We start from the raw sequence: 17169 nt of genomic DNA on the forward strand, positions 1-17169 counted from the left end.
TCGGCAAACCAAAACCCAAATCGGAAGATAATAAACAACTAGAAAGAATTAAGAGGAAGCATAAATGGAGATAAATAGGGAACATAGCATACATATGTAAATAAGATACAAAATATACAAAATGGGTCCAAAAGTGACCAAGAAAGACAAAACTATACACGAGAATCCACCCTAGACTTGGTGTAACCGATAAAAAGCATCTAAGTTCGCAAAGGACTATATATAAAAAAATTGACTAATCAAAATACAAAATACAAGTCAGTACTAAAGGAGAGAAAAGAAGCAAGTCTCTGGATGTCAAGAGCTCACCACGATACACGTCTGTGACAGCCACAAAAGATCTGATTCTCAACAAGGGTAGCTCGTACTAGGAGCTACAATAGAAAAAGATGCAAAAGTATAATATGAGTACCAAAACATGGGGTACTCAGTAGGCATCACAGGCCGACCATGCTCTGAAAGATCATATATATATATATATATATGTGTGTGTGTGTGTGTGTGTGTGTGTGTGTGTGTGTGTGTGTAAGTACGATAGTACTAATACTACAGTCTAACAATTCAATAATGGTAGCCAAACGTGGAAAATAGTGGAAACCATACTAACAACAAGCACGTAACAACCAAAGGAAAGGAAATCACAATCACACAGATAAAGCAAGATGATGCAATGTAATGTGGCTAATGCATAAAGTAAAAAGTTTCAGAATTATCTCAATGATTGTCCCGTGAACTCACCGGGACAACTAAAACCTGCCTTAGCTCAACTACGATGCAAAAATCATATAACCCAAAATTTAATCTATGGACCATCGGAGCTTATAAATATTTGCATTAAGCAAGAAGTACAATCCGTAAGTCCCACATTATCAAGTAAAATAATACCTCTTTTAATAAAAAGTGGAGAAGCTTGTACATTTAAAGAAAACTTCTTTTTTTCCCCATTTCTTATAAAAAGCAACATTTCCTAAAATAAAATAGAGCATTTTCTTTCAAAAACCCAAATTTCCTTCAATAAAACTGTAATCCGCTCTCTTGGAGAAGAAAACAAGTGAAAACCTTTCCAAAACATTTTCGGTCTCAAATCCAAATTTTTCTTTATTTCAAAATACCAAACATACTAAAACGAGATGCCATGCACACAATGCTATAAAAAATAAAGTCAAGTTGATCTTAAATCAATCATACCACATACAAACAACCGGGTAAGACCCATCACCGAATTGTAGTACTAACCTAGAACACACCAGCTAGTCCGAGGCTTTAAACCCATAATACAATGAATTAAGCGATAAAATCTCAAAATAACAAAAAACGCATACATTCATACCTGAATGTATGAACTCAGGTGTTCATAGCGATTGCAGGACCCATAGGGTTGCGATTCATTAAAGTGGCCCAAGTTCACTCACCGCTCTACACAATCATGTGGGTCAAGAGTCATGATTGCATTGACCAAGAAATTTGGTCTTCATGATCGTGGGACCCTTCCTCACGGTAGCACTGAGTAAAGTGTTGTTAAACTAGCACTAGTCGCATCAAATCAGCCAAAAGTTGAGAAAATGCCCCGACAAGGGGTTGGGATTGAAATCCTATGAATGCAAATTGACTATGCTACTGCACTAAAACTGACATTCTAGATTCAACAAAATCGAGTCGTCTCGATAGAATGTTGACGCACGTTAACACTTACAAGGAAATCAAATAAGCAAAATGCCAAATGCCACAAAATCAACCCGAACACTTTTGTATCAGAATCAAAGTTTGTTCTTGACCAAACTCGGTCTTCTGGAGCTAACCGCACTAATGTAATCCTCATCCGAGTACAGTTTCTAATAATGTTCACCAAACACAAACCTTAGCAAAACTTTATAAATTAAAATACCTAATGATTCCAACTCACATCAAAAGCCTCGAGGCCCAAAACAATCATGCAACTAGCTTGAAATGACCTTTTAAAGCTGAAGAAATTGACAAAAATCTCATATGGCATCATATTCTCCGGTTTTTGATCAAAGTTAACTCTCTTAACTTAAAAGCTTCCAAAACAAAAAAACTCACTAAGTTTACTTCTGACCACCTCGAGAAGATGCCACCCATCCCTACACACCACAAATACTACATAGATGCTACGGGAATGGAATAAATATTAAAATGCATATAAAATCAAAAAAATGACAACGAGGGTCATTACATCATCCACTATAAAAGGACTTTCATCCTTGAAAGTTAAACAAAAAGGAAGTACCCGAAGTCTCAAAAAAGGGAAGATATTGGGTCTGTTTGTCAAGCTCGGCCTCCCAAGTAGCCTCATCAATCAGATAATTCTTTCACTAAACCTTCACCAACGGGATCTCCTTAGACCTCAACTTCCTAACTTGTCTATCTAGAATAGTCATAGGCTCTTCCTCAAATACCAAGGACTCATCAAGATGAACAGAATTTCACTAGAACACGTGAGACTCATTTGAAACATGTCATCTTAACATAGAGACATGAAACACAAATTGAACACCCGAAAGAGATGGAGGTAAGGCTAACTCATAAGTCACCTCTCCAATATGTCTTAGTATCTCCAAAGAAACAATGAACCTAGGGCTAAGCTTGCCGTTCATCCTAAACCTTTTCATGCCATTCATGGGAGAGATCCATAGAAACACACGGGTTCCAATCATAAACTCTAAGGGCCAATCCCTCCGATCCGCATAGCTCTTTGATGTAAGGTCAAAAATATATATTTTTAATCATTAATTGCCTCATATTTAGTCTTTTCATTTATCTTTTTTGAGCATAAATTTTATGGATTTTGATAAGTAGTCTATTTTATTTGCAGGATTAAATTGACGTGAAGATGAAGAAATTTAGAGCCAAAATAAATTAAAGATAAAATATTAAAAAAGAAAATCAAGCAGACAGCTTAATGGATTAAATTCAATATAATAATATAATTATACATATGATGATTAGCAGAAAATTACAAATTCAAATTTTCTTGCTAGTGCCACCTGCCCAGCCATGAAGACACTTCAAATTTAGAAGCGGCGCAGCAGCAGTTCTCCAGCAAAAAAAAATGCGGAACTCATTCCTTCCGGTTTTGTATTTCCCAATTAGTTTTGGACTCAACTATTTTATTTAAAAAATTTTACATTTATAAATAGTCTATAAAAATAATGATTCTAGACAACCAACACACAAATCATACATATCTTTTAACCTAGGACTTAGATTTTATAACTTGGGAACTTTGGAAGAGCCGTCGTGAAGGCCGAAAAATTGGTTTATTCTTTTCTTCTCTATCTTTGTTAAATTTTCATCAAGAATTCAAGATTTAGAATTTATTCTATTCAATTTGTAAGTTCATAATTGAGATTATCTATAATTTTTAAATTGTGATTTTCAAATTATGAGTAGCTAAATTGCTTAATTAGGTTTGTGGGAACCATGATAAATTATCGAAGTAAGTTAATGTAAAAAGTGATTCTTGAATGGTTTTTATGCATGTTTTGTTTTTTCCTTTCGCCTTAATTGCTTTTTAATGGATTGAAGAATAAGATTTGAGGCTAATAATCCTCATCTAATCAGCTTGAACGAATCAAGAGATAGCTAAATCTGATCCCAGTGAGGGTTAGTAAAGTATACACTCGTAGATGGATCAAGTTGCGTGGTGATATTCACTTATTTGCCGGATCAAAGATTTAGGTAAAATTAACTTACCAATTTTGCATGCTAAGAACTAAAATCAATCACTAATACAATATTCATGCTGAGTTATGAAATCATGGAGAACACATTCCTAGTTACTTCTAATAATCTAAATACAAATAAATATTTAATCCAAGCTATTGATGTTCTTTGTATTTTTGTTTTAGTTTAAATCCCCCCTTTTTTAAATAACAACTATCAAGTTAAATTTTTCTATTGACAATATTCTTTCATATTCTATGTGGGATTGACCCGGATAAGCTCTTTTTTCTGCCAACTACATCCTTCCCGGAACGGGAAAAGGCTCTCTTGCAGTCAGAGCCAGCCAGTTTTTCATTAAACGCTGATCTCCGGTCTGAGCCAGCATCACACAAACACTTTCCACTGAATCACCAAGATTATAAAAAAAACCTCCCAAAAGAAATTTGGTATGCAATATATTATTTAAAATGTAGTAGCACTTGTACGGATCAATTCACCAAGATTTTCCTATCACAATTGGTACAGGATCAGGAACAAAAATTTCTCATTTAAAAATATGAATGTGTGATGATTCAATTGTTCCATCACAATGCACAAAGACAAATCCCTGAATGAAGTTAAGGAGTAAACGTTAGATTTTCTAACATTAAGGAAGCAATGATGTCATGATCTGAACTCGACGGTGCCTATGATTAACCCTAGTAAGGAAGTCACAACCTAAAATAACACGAGATAAGTAAAATTAGATATAACTAATGTGAAAGCTATATTAAGGCAACAAAGGGGTCTATTGCATAAATATGTAGAAAATGGTATAAAATATGCTGTAAGGGTCCGAAAGTGATAAGAAAGACAATATATAGATGCCAATTCCGAATCTAGTGTCACCAATAAAAAAGTCTAAAGTACATGTATATATCTATATACAAGAAGTTTGTCTTACAAAATATAAAATATAGACATCAAAAATAAAAAGAAAGCAACAAGTCTCCAAATGCCAAGAACTTCCATGATCTAAACAGTGACGGCCTTGAACCATTAGAAATCAGCGAGGATGGCTCGTACTAGGCACTGCATTTAAAAAAATGTAAAAGTGCAGCTTGAGAATCAAAATACGGAGTACTTAATAGGAATCATAGCCAACCGTACTCAGAAAGATACCATATAACATAAGGAGCATGATAGCACCAACACTAAAAGCAAAAAACTCCACTAGAAAGTCATTTTTACTTGAAAAGACGGTGAAGATAATAATACTATCGAAAACACACTACACAGAAGTCTATTAGAAGCTGACATATAATATGTGATGACACAATACATATGTGGCGAATACACAAAGTAAAAAGTCTCGAAATTGCCCGATGAACTTTGTAGACTACCCAAGATATTTTGTAGACCCGCTTCAACTTAACTACAGACGCTATAAGCGTAAAATTTGAAATAGAATTTATGAGCCATCGGAGCTTGTCAACATATGTAAAAATTAAATGTAACACCTAGGAAGTCAAACAAAAGTAAATGGAAGGAAATGATGCAGAAACATTTTTTGTGCAGGCTCCTATGAGTAGACCTGCATGTCCTATAAAGTCTTACGGCCCATAGGAGGGCATTCGTAGGTAAGACAAGACCCTTGAAAAAAATTAAAGTTCAGAAGTTGGTCCATGAGGCCTATATACGAATCGTACAAGGTCATACGTTTTGTAGATTGGGTCCGTAGGAAGGGTGCTAAAGTTGCTAAAATTTTCAAGTTTTAAATGTTGACCTACGAACCAACAGGATGGTACTATAGGTGATGTCGTGGTCGAGATTCATAAAGTTGGGTTTCAGGGGTCAATAGGACAAGTACGGCCTACAACCCGTAGAGTAGTCTATGGACTGTAGGAAGGGTTTGTGGCTTTTTGAATTGGGTTATTGATCTTCTGAAGTTGACCTACAGATGACCAGAAAGATCCGTAGAAGGACCTACGGTCCATAGATCAATTCATAAGGTCACTTACATAGATTTCTTTCATGGCTATTTAAGTCATTTCTGATTCTTTATTACCTAAGCTATGTCGTTTTAAACCTATACTTAAGACCTATAACTACATTACCCTTCAAATTTCTCCCATTCCCACTCATTCACTTAAAATCTCTAAAGACTCAAAAAATTCTCTCTCAAGGTCATCTTCTCCAATCAAACTAGGGTTCAAGGATTCAAGTCTCCTCTTTCAATTTCAAACTAGGATTTCATTGAGGTATATGCAAACCATGGATCCTTTTCCATCCATGGAGGCCCAAAGAATTTTTAATTCCTCTCAATGGTTTCTTCCTAAACCCTATGTTTTTGGAGATTTTGCATTGGCCTCAGCCAACTATACTTTTATTCGTTCTCAATAATCTTATTATGCATTATTTGATTTTAATTACATGTTTTGATAAATTTTTCATGAACCCATGCATTATGCCTATTTTATGACTCTAAACTATGTTTGAGATATTATACATACATTATGAATTTATGAAATTATGATTTTAAGGATGCTTTAGACAAAGTGGCAATTATGATATTATGAAAACAAGGTTGCTTCAAAAGTGAAGTATTTTATTATAAAGGATTTTCTTGATTTTTTATGAACAAGATTATCATAATTTAGATGCTTAGATAAGTGTCTTTTATGAATGTGTTATAATCATTATTTGTTAAAGGAGTTATTCTTATATTTCAAGTATGTTATGATAAATTTGGTATTAGTAGACTTTTATCATTTTCAAAGACTATGTTATGAGTATGACTATTCTTGTTGAAAGTATCACCTAGCATCGAGTTGACTAGTTATAATTACCCAGGGGTCCCAAAACTACATGCCTCCGTAGGATTTGCCTTAATTGGACCTATCAAGTAGGACATCTCTTTTTAGTGTGAGAAAAATATTGGACTCCATGTTATAGCTCACATGGTTTATGTTGGTTAACGATATCTCTCACTATGCTATGTTTTGATTATGATTTTCTTACAAATATTGCATTGACCATGTTTTATGTTTCTTATTATGTTTTAAAGAATTATATCACGTTTTAGCCTGATCATTTCATTATCATGTTTTATGTTATGCACTGCACATTATCCATACTCATTACATTCCATAGTACTGATCGTATACTTCTTTGCTTATATTTTCTTATAGTATAGTCATGATAATCCTACTCATGCCCGCGGTTAGAGTTGCATTCTTATCAGTTGTCTATTGAGTGGTGAGTCCTTATTCTTTGAGGAAGTGTTTCATATGATTTTCATTTTAACTATATTTTTAGTTTTCAAATTTTTGAGTTAGCTAGGGTTATCTCCTAGCATCTTACCTTGGTAGTATAGGCTTATGTCAGACTTAGTTTCTTCTTATGGTCTTTTTTTCAGATATTTCTATGTTATGTTGAGATTGCTATTGAGACTTATCTTCTACTTTTCATTTATTTTGATTATCTAATTATCTTAATTCATGCTTATGTTAAGGGCTTATTTAGGGTCTCACGGTATCCTATTCCTTGTGTAACGTCTAGGGTATAGCTTGATTCATGAAAAAAGTTGATATCAGAGCATCAGGTTCAAGTGTCTTAGAGTGTTTGACAAGTCGCATTAAGTAGAGTTTTGTTCATCGATGTGAAATACGTTATATCTATGAATAAGAGGCTACAAGACGTTTAAGAAACTTCACTTCTTTCATCACTCTTAATTCATGCAATAGATTTAAACTCTATAAGGTTTCCTTCTAACTCATGTTCTATGCATTTTAGGATCATTCTTTCATGAAGAGCTCCATTGGTAGGGAACATGTACTCAAGTTCTGGTTGATCCTTTGGCCCAGCAAGTCACTCATGCCGAGTTTAGGGCTGATTTTCAAGTGTTTTCCCAAATCATGACGACACAATCTAACCGAGAGGTGGTATCTCTCATGAACCTTAATGTGAGTACGATGGCGAAAAGGGTTCGAGACTTCACTCGGATTAATCCTTCAACATTCCATGGTTTTAAGTTGGATGAGGATCCACAAGAGTTTGTTTAGGGAATCCAAAAGATCATGGACATCATGGGTATAACTACGATAGAGAAGGCGGATGTGGTCGCTTATCAAATGAAGGAAGTTTCTCAAGTTTGGTTTAACCAATGGAAGGAAGAAAAGACTATTGATGCGGTTCCTTTGGATTGGGACAAGTTCAAGGGTGATTTTCTAGACCGCTTATCTCCCCTTAATATGAGGGAGGCTAAGGTGTAAAAAATCATTAATTTGAAACAAGAAAACATGAGTGTGAGGGAATATGCTCTGAAATTCACTCAATTGTCCAAGTATGCTCCGACAATAGTAGCTGACTCTAGAGCTCGTATGAGCAAGTTTGTTTCTAATGTTTTGGATATGATAGTCAAAGAGTGTAGAACCATAATATTGATCAAGGAAATAGATATCTCGAGGTTGATGACTCAGGCCAAACAAATTAAGGAAGATAATCTTAAAAAGAGGACTAGAGAGACTAAGAAGGCAAGAACTGATAGTGGTGACTTTTTACATTCGAGGTCCAATAATGGTGATCATTCTCAATTTCGACAGAAGTTCTCTATCCTGACTTCATCTAGTGCTTTGACTCTGAAGTTCAACAAGGATAAGGAATCTAACCCTATGCATCAAGGGAGTGCTCTAAGTGTTTAGACTATCTCCGCATGTAGGAAGTGTGGGAAGAACCATAGGGGAGATTGCTTAGCCAGTTCTAATGCATGTTTTGATTATGATAAGATGGGTCACAAGATGAGGGATTACCCTTCGATTGCTAGAAATGGTAGATATGGTCGTCAGCACACTCAGTCTACCTTTTCAAGTCGCTCGGCTTAGTAGGGTACATCACCTGTTTCTAGTGGTGGTCAGCATCAGAATAGATTTTATGCTCTTTAGACTCGATAGGATCATGAGAATTCCATTGATGTGGTTACTGATATGTTACGAGTCTTTCAATTTGATAGAGTGATCTTTCTCAATTTCGAAATGGAAAGGCTTGGTTGAACGCAAAATTCGGTGTAATTTATGCTTTGTTAGATTCTGGAGCAAACCTTTCTTTCGTGACTCCTTATATTGCTAATGTTTAATGTCAGTCCCGAAATCTTGTTAGTACCTTTCTCAGTCTCTACTCGTGTCTGTGATTCTGTCTTAGATAAATGGGTTTATAGAAATTGTCCGGTCTTAGTTTTCAAAAAATCACCTCTGTTGATGTTGTAGAGTTAGATATAACGGACTTTGATGTTATTCTATGTATGTATTAGATTCATTCTTTTTATTCCTATATTTGTTGTAGAACCCGAATGGTTAAGTTTTAGTTTGCGAATGAACAAGTCATAGAGTGGAAGGGTAGTAATCCAATGTTTAAGGGTCAGTTTATGTCGTGCCTTAAAGCTAGAATGATAATTTTCAAAGGTTGTATCTATCAGCTATTATGGGTTAGGGATACAAATTCTAAAACCCCTACTCTTGAGTTAGTTTTTGTTGTGAATGAGTTTCCAAAAGTATTTTCCGATGATCATTCTAGTATTCCTATCCAAAGGGAAATCGACTTTGGAATCGATCTTCTCCTAGATCCCTAGACTATATTTATTCCTCCTTATAGAATGCCTCTGGAAAAACTTAGGGATTCAAAGGAACAGTTAAAGGACCTTTTGGATAAGCATTTTATTAGACCGAGTATCTCCCTATGGGGTGCTCCAACTATCTTTGTTTGGAAGAAGCATGATTCTCTCTGTATGTGTATTGATTATCATTAGTTGAACAAGGTCACAATCAAGGATAAGTGTCCCATCTCAAGGATTGATGACTTGCTCACTCAGCTTTAAGATGCTAGTTATTTCTCAAATATTAATCTTTTATCAGGTTATCATCAGCTTAGAGTGAGAGAATGTGATATTCTGAAGACGAACAGAACTCGATATGGTCACTATGAATTTTTTGTTATGTCTTTTGGACTAATGAATGCCCCTGCAACTTTTATGTATTTGATGAATAGGGAGATCAAGCAATACTTGGATATATTCATTATGTGTTTATCAATGATATTTTGATCTATTTTTGGAGTGAGGATGAGCATATCGATCATTTGAGGATTGTCTTGTAAGTTTTCAAGGATCATCAATTCTTTGCTAAGTTTAGAAAGTGTGAGTTTTGTTTAAGGTCGGTTGCATTCCTTGGCCATATTATTTCACGTGATCACATTAGAATTTATCCTAAAAAGACTGAGGCAGTCAAGAATTAGCCTAGATCTCTTTCTCCTTCAGATATTCAGAATATCTTGGGTTTACCCAGTTACTATAGACGGTTTATGAAAGAATTTTCCTCTATTAGTTTGCCTTTGACTACTTTGACTCAGAAAAAAGTAAAATTTCAATGGTTCTAAGCATGTGAGAAGAATTTCCAATAGTTGAAAGATCAACTTACTACTTTCGCACCAATTTTGACTTTACCGAAAGGATCCGATGATTATGTTGTATATTGTGATGCCTCGAGGATTGGTCTTGGTTGTGTTTTGATGAAAATTTCTAAAGTGATAGCCTATGCTTCTAGGCAACTTAAGATTCATGATAAGAATTACCGAACTCATGATTTGGAGTTAGCCGTAGTGGTATTTGCTTTGAAGATATTGAGACACTCTATATGGTGTTCATATAGATGTGTTCACCAATCATAAGAGTTTAAAATATATGTTTAAGCAGAGGGATTTGAATCTTCACCAAAGGATTGTTTAAGGATTATGACGTGTGTTCTTTACTATCCGGGAAAGAAAAATGTGGTTGTCAACGCTCTTAGTAGATTGTCCATGAATAGTTGTGCCCATATTAAGGATGAGAAAAATGAGTATGTTAATGATGTGCATAGAATATCTCGTTTGGGTGTTCAATTGGTTAATTCTGAGGATGGTGGTGTTATAGTGCTAAATGACTCAAAATTGTCTCTTATGTTAGATATTAAGGCAAAACAAGATAGTGATCCGATTTTGGTTAAATTGAAGGAAGCAGCTTTAGAAAAGCTATTGAGGCATTCTCCATAGAGAGAGAGATAGAGCGCTTCGTTACCAAGGTCGCTTATGTGTTCCAAGTATTGATGGTTTAAGGCAACAAATTTTATCGAAAGATCACAGTTCTAGATATTCTATTCACCTAGGATACACTCACATATTTTGTGATTTGAGGAAAGTTTATTGGTAGAATGGCATGAAGAAGCATATTACAGAATTTATGGCTAAGTGTCAGAATTTCCAAAAAGTGAAGGTTGAACATACAAAATTGAGAGATTTAACTTAAGATATTGAGATTCCTACTTGAAAATAGGAAGACTTGAATATGGACTTTATTACGGATCTACCTCAGACACATTGTCAACATGACTCAATTTGGATTATTGTAGACCGAATGACTAAGTATAGAGGTACTCGGTTTAGTTATCAATTTTGGATATCATTTCAGAAGGGTCTTTGTATCCAAGTTAAGCTCAATACAACTTTGCACCCTTAGATTGATGGTCAAGTCGAGTGGGATATCCAGAATTTGAAGGATATGTTGAGAGCTTGTGAGATTGACTTCAAGGTTAATTGGGATGATCATTTGCCTTTGATTGAGTTTGCCTATAATAATAACTATCATTCGAGTATTCATATGGATCTGTTTGAGGTTCTCTATTGTAGGAGGTGTAGGTCTCCTATTGGGTGGTTTGACGTTGGTGAGGTCGTTTAATAAGGCTTGATCTGTTCATGAAGTCATAGAGAAAGTTAGACTTATTAGAGAGGGTTTGAGGACTGCCCAAAGTCGAATTTTTTTTTATGAAGATGTGAGAAGAAAAGAGCTTGAATTAGAAGTTCATGATTGGGTTTACATGAAAATCTCTCCAATGAAGGGTGTGATGCGTATTGGTAAATAGGAAAGCTTAGAGTCCGTTTGGATTGGCTGGAAAAAAATTAGCTTTTAAGTCAAAAAATAAAAATTCAAACTTAAATGACTTATAAGTTAAAAAATAAAAAGCAGGGACAATCCTACTTTTGATTTTTTAACTTATTTTAAGTCAATTTTAACTAGTGATAACAGAACCATTCTGAATAGAGCTCAAGCAGAACACACAAATACTTAAAGTTTGAAAAAGAGTTCTGGAGGCAAAAAGCTGGGATGCAATGGTTCATTGAAGAAGATAGGAACACCAAATTTTACACAACATTGTAAAAGGTAGAAGGAGGAGACTAGAAATCTCTAAAAAGCAGAAAACTGGTGGATCATGGGCTGAAGGTAGTGAGGTAGAAGAGGAGGTTATCAAATTCTATCAAGATCAATTTACTAGTGATATGCAGGAATCTGACTTATCACTAGAGGAGTTAATTCCCTCTATGATCAAGGAAGAAGATAATTAAGTTCTAAATAGGACTCCCACTGCTGAGGACCTTAATGGGAATAGTGCAAGTGGACCTGATGGTCTCACTGGGCACTTCTTTCAGGTCTACTGGGACATAGTAGGAAATGATATTGTGGAGGTGGTGATTGCTTTTAAGAGGATGACTCTGCCAAAATCCATCACTCATACTAACCTGGTTCTGATTCCTAAAAAGGATAATGTGGTATCTTTTGCTGATCTGAGACCTATCAGTCTTAGCAATTTTGTCAACAAGGTTATGTCTAGGGTTGTTCATGACAAACTAGAAAGTTTATTATCTTCCCTTATTTTTTCTAACCAATTGTCAAAGGGAGAAGTATGATTGAAAATGTCTTACTTGCCTAGGAACTCATTGTGGATATCAGGAAGAGGAGTAAGGTAGTAATGTGGTGCTCAAACTTGATATGGACAAAGCTTATGATAGGGTAGAGTGGAGTTTTCTAATTAAAGTGTTGGAAAAATAGGCTTTACTAAAGTGTTTACTAATAAAATATGGAGACTAGTTGCCAATAATTGGTATTCTGTATTGATCAATGGTCAAGCTTGTAGTTTTTTCACTCAACTAGGGGTGTTAAACAAGGAGATCTATTATCCTTTTCCTTATTCATTCTAACAGTTGAAGTCCTAGATAGGGCTCTTAATAATCTACTTAGTTATGTAGGATATCAAGGATATGGGCTACCACAGTAGAGTGAATAGATAAATCACCTTGCCTATATTGATGGTACCATCATCTTTGCCAAGGTAGACAGATTCTCAGTGAACTTGATTATGAAGACTTTACAAGATTATGAAGCTCAATCATGTCAAAAAATCAATAAAGAGAAGAGTGCATACTTTGTGTATCACAAGGTAGCACAAAGTGACATCCAGATGATAAAAGAATGTACTAGTTTCCCAAGAGGTAAATTCCCATTGATTTATCGTGGATGTCCAATTGGACATGCCAGGAAAAGGAAGAATCATTTCTCTAAACTCATGAAAAAAGTTCAAAATAAGTTGCATGCTTGGAAAGGAAAGCTTTTGTGTTTTGGGGGTAAGGCTGTCTTAATCAATAATGTACTACAGATTATTCCTATTTATCAGTTATCTGCTATCATTAACCCCCAAGTGTGTTATTCATGATCTGCATAGAATCTTTGCAAGGTTTCTATGGAATTTTAAGGAGGTGGGAAGTAACAAACACTAGGTGTCCTAGAATGAAGTTTGTTTACCCAAAAAGGAGGGAGGGTTAGGATTCAGATCTTTATTTGATGTTTCAAGAGCTTTATTTGCAAAATTTGGTGGAACTTCCGGACCAAAAAGTCTATGTTGTCTCACTTCATATGAAATAAATATTGTAAAAGGCACAGACCACAAACAGTAGAAAGGAGAAGGGGTTCCCTAACCTGAAAACATATGCTAGTTGCCAGAGATTTTATACATCAGGAAATATGGTGGCAACCAAATTGTAGGCATTCTGGTGCCATGTTTAACAATTGGACACAATTGGATGCACTATATTACTATCTCCCAGTTACTCATAATAATGAATGGATGTAGAGTGATGTTGATTAGTTTTGTCAAGATGGAGGTTAGAATGAAGAGCTCTTAAGAAATATATTCCCTGATAATATTGCTGATCATATTCTCACAAATATTGAGAGAGTTCATGAATCAGAAGAAGGAGATAAACCTCTGTGGATGTTAAACAATTCTGGTAGGTTCTAGTTAAGTCTACCTGGGACATTATTAGGACCCCTGAAATTGAGAATGAAATATTTGATAAAATTTGGGAGAAGGGCCTACCTTTTAAGGTATCTTTATTCTTCTGGAGATTAATAAAGAAAAGGATCCCAATAGGTGACTTCTTGATCAAAATTAGATCTGAAGAAGAGATATTGTGTTGTTGTGACCAGAGGGTAAATAAAAGCTATCAACACCTATTTATTTCCTGTCCTACTGCTAGCCAGATCTGGAATACGTTTGCTAGAGCTGCAGGTGTTGAGGGTCCTTTTATCAAGATAAAGAATACAGTAAACATATGGCAGAATGCAAACTGCTCAGCAAAAATAAGACCTTTATATAATGCTATACCAGGTCTAATTCTATGGAACATCTGGAAAAGGAGGAATAGAATAAGGCATGATGATAACATGATTGTACAAGATATAATGATGGAAGTAAACAGGAACCTTCATAGGTTAGTTGTTTACAGATACCCTTAGTTGAGGAATATCCTAAAGGACTCACCTAACTTGGTGAATTTCCTTAAAGTATATAAACCAATGATAATTGGTAAGGTGATTTACTAGAAACTTCCTAGGGATGGAACTTAAAAATGTAACTCAGATGGAGCTTCTAAAGGAAATCCTAGTCCAAGTGCTGGAGGATTTTGTATTAGAAATTGAAAAGGAGCTTTTTTATTTGCTACAACTTATGATCTTGGTATGAAATCAATCTTGGAGGCTGAAAATATTGCAATGGCGAAAGGCTTAAGCTATTGTGTTACACACAATTTATTTCCTGTAAGTATAGAGACTGACTCTCTAATACTGGCCAAGATTTTAAATGGGAGTTGGGAGTTCCCTTGAAGTTTGAATATTATGATCAAGAACATAAACTCATTGAAAAGAAATAAGGAGGTGGAAGTACTACATACTCTAAAGAAAGGAAATAAAGTGGAAAATTATTTCACTTTCTTTTTTGTTTTGCAGGTTCAGAATACAAAATATTCAAATCAATACAGGAAATACCAAGAGAAAGAAAATCATTTTTAATCATGGATGCAAATCAGGTTCCAAACATCAGAGTTAATAAAGTGCAAAACAAATTATATGGTTTGTAGTATGGAATTGGATCGACTGCCAACAATGAGTTATAGATTCAATATATGTCATGCAAATGATTTAAATGAAGTCCTATCAGATTTCCATGGAAAGATAGATCTTACCTTTTTAGATAGTGGTATCAGTTCCTTGGAACTCAACCTGCCAAGGGGCAAAGATTTAAACAAAATGGAGACATAAAAGGTATAGATCAAGATTTTAAAATTGGAAATGGGTAGATTTACTCATCTGAGTGTTAGCTAAAGAGTAGGACTTGGAAGGAACTCCATATACAGCTGCAATATCATGGTAATTTGAACTTCAAATTGAGTTGAATAATAGGAGAGTGGGAGTTTACCATTTCATATAGGAACAGGGCCAAGATTTGTTGAGTTGAAGAATCTTTAATGGACAAGAATACATGGCGTTAGTGAGATCTGTAGCGTCTTGGTGTAATCTATCCATGCTCAACACTATTCTTCCCCGTACCTAAGGTGATTCACTGGTGCACTCAACTCTCATCAGCTGCAGAGGATTCTTTGGCGAAGATTCCGCCATTAATGTGCTGGGTTGGAGATTGGACAAAGGATTTGGAAAGAAGGCCCTAGACCCTGCTATCTGAAGATAGTGAGAGTCTCCAATTTTGCTATTTGTTTTGTATATATTAGTGTTTTCTTTGTTTTTCTTTATTTTTAGTTTGGACCTTTTATGTTTTTTAATTATGTTTGTTTTTTTGTTAATAAAGGGTTGTAAGCCGACATTTAATTTATTTAAAAAAACTTATTGTAAGTCATTTTTAATTTTTTCAAACACTTTTATAAGCTAAAAATGATTTAAAAGTTGGTTTGATCAACTTTTAAAGCAATCCAAACAAGATCTTCATCCCCAAAATGTAGGCCCATATCAGATTTTGAGGTATTTTGGTAAAGTGGCCTATGAATTGGATTTTCCTTTAGAATTGGCATCGGTGCATCCCGCGTTTAATATTTCTTTGTTGAATAAGTGTATTGGTGATCCTAATCTGATTGTGCCATTGAAAAGTGTTGGTATGAAAGAAAGTCTCTCCTATGAAAAAGTTCTGATTGAGATTCTTGATCTTCAAGTCCGGAAGTTGAGAAATAAAGAACTTGTTTTCTTTAAAGTTTTTTGGAGGAATCAATTAGTTGAGGATGCCACTTGGGAGGCCGAAGCCGATATGATATCCCGGTATCCTCGTCTTTTTTCCTCCGCTTCAGTCTCAGCTTGAGGTATTAACTCCTCATGTTTACTCTCTCGGATTCATACGTTTGAGGTATCCTCATGTTTTCATATACATGCATGTTTATGAAATAAGTTTTTAAAGTCATGTTTTAGCTTGGGGTTGATTACTCCGTGATTTTATGCATTTTGATGTGTTTTGCATTCATATTGGATTGTTAAATATATTTTCCTACTCTATCCATGCTAGGTTGAGTCTCATACGAGGATGAATGTTACCAAGGGGGAAATATTGTAACACCTTGGAAGTAAAAAAAAGTGATTGGAAGGAAATAATGTAGAAAAGTTTCTGATACAAACTCCTATAAGCTGACGTATGGGTCGTACAAAATCTTACGGCCCATAGGAGGGCAGTCGTAGGTAAGCCCTGACCTTGAAAAAAAAATGAATTTCAAGAGTTGTTGCACGAGGCCTACCTACTGACCATACAAGGTCATACGGTCCATAGTAGGGTCCGTAAGAAGGGTCCTAAAGTTGTTAAGATTTTCAAGCTCAAAAGTTGACATGCAGACCAATAGGATGATCCGTAGATGGACCTACATCTTGTAGATGAGGTCATGGGTGGACATTTAGAGATTTGGGTTTAAGGGGTCAATAGGACGAGTAGGGCCTATGACCCTTAGAGTAGTCTTCAGACCATAGGATGGATTCTTGGCTTTTGACTTGGGTTACAGATCTTTTGAAGTCAACCTACGGACAACCAGGACGGTCCGTAAGGTCACTTTGGAAAATTTCTTTCAGGGATTTTTAGTCATTTCTGATTCTTGTAATACCTAAGCTACGTCGTTTTGGACCTATCCCTAAGACCTATAACTACCTTACTCTTCAAATTTCCCATATTCCCACTCATTCACTTAAAGTCTCTAAATATTCAAGAAATTCTCTCTCAAAGTCATCTTCTCCAATCAAACTAGGGTTCAAAGATTCAAGTCTCCTCTTTCAATTTCAAGCTAGGATTTCATTGAGGTGTGTGGAAATTTCATCCATGGATCCTT

The 17169-nt window shown here is 35.2% G+C and overlaps 1 long non-coding RNA gene across 1 annotated transcript; it reads right to left on the bottom strand.

Annotated features, from left to right (window-relative positions):
- Positions 1–4490: 4490 nt before the first annotated feature.
- Positions 4491–15580, bottom strand: LOC129899081 (uncharacterized). The gene is made up of 3 exons (XR_008769475.1): positions 15276–15580; positions 15043–15079; positions 4491–4755 (listed from the first exon to the last, which is right to left on the bottom strand). It is a non-coding gene; the product is annotated as an uncharacterized LOC129899081 (long non-coding RNA).
- Between the last annotated feature and the right edge of the window lie 1589 nt (positions 15581–17169).

The sequence above is a fragment of the Solanum dulcamara genome, chromosome 1 (genome assembly GCF_947179165.1).
Source record: "Solanum dulcamara chromosome 1, daSolDulc1.2, whole genome shotgun sequence".
In the NCBI taxonomy this organism is placed as follows: domain Eukaryota; kingdom Viridiplantae; phylum Streptophyta; class Magnoliopsida; order Solanales; family Solanaceae; genus Solanum; species Solanum dulcamara.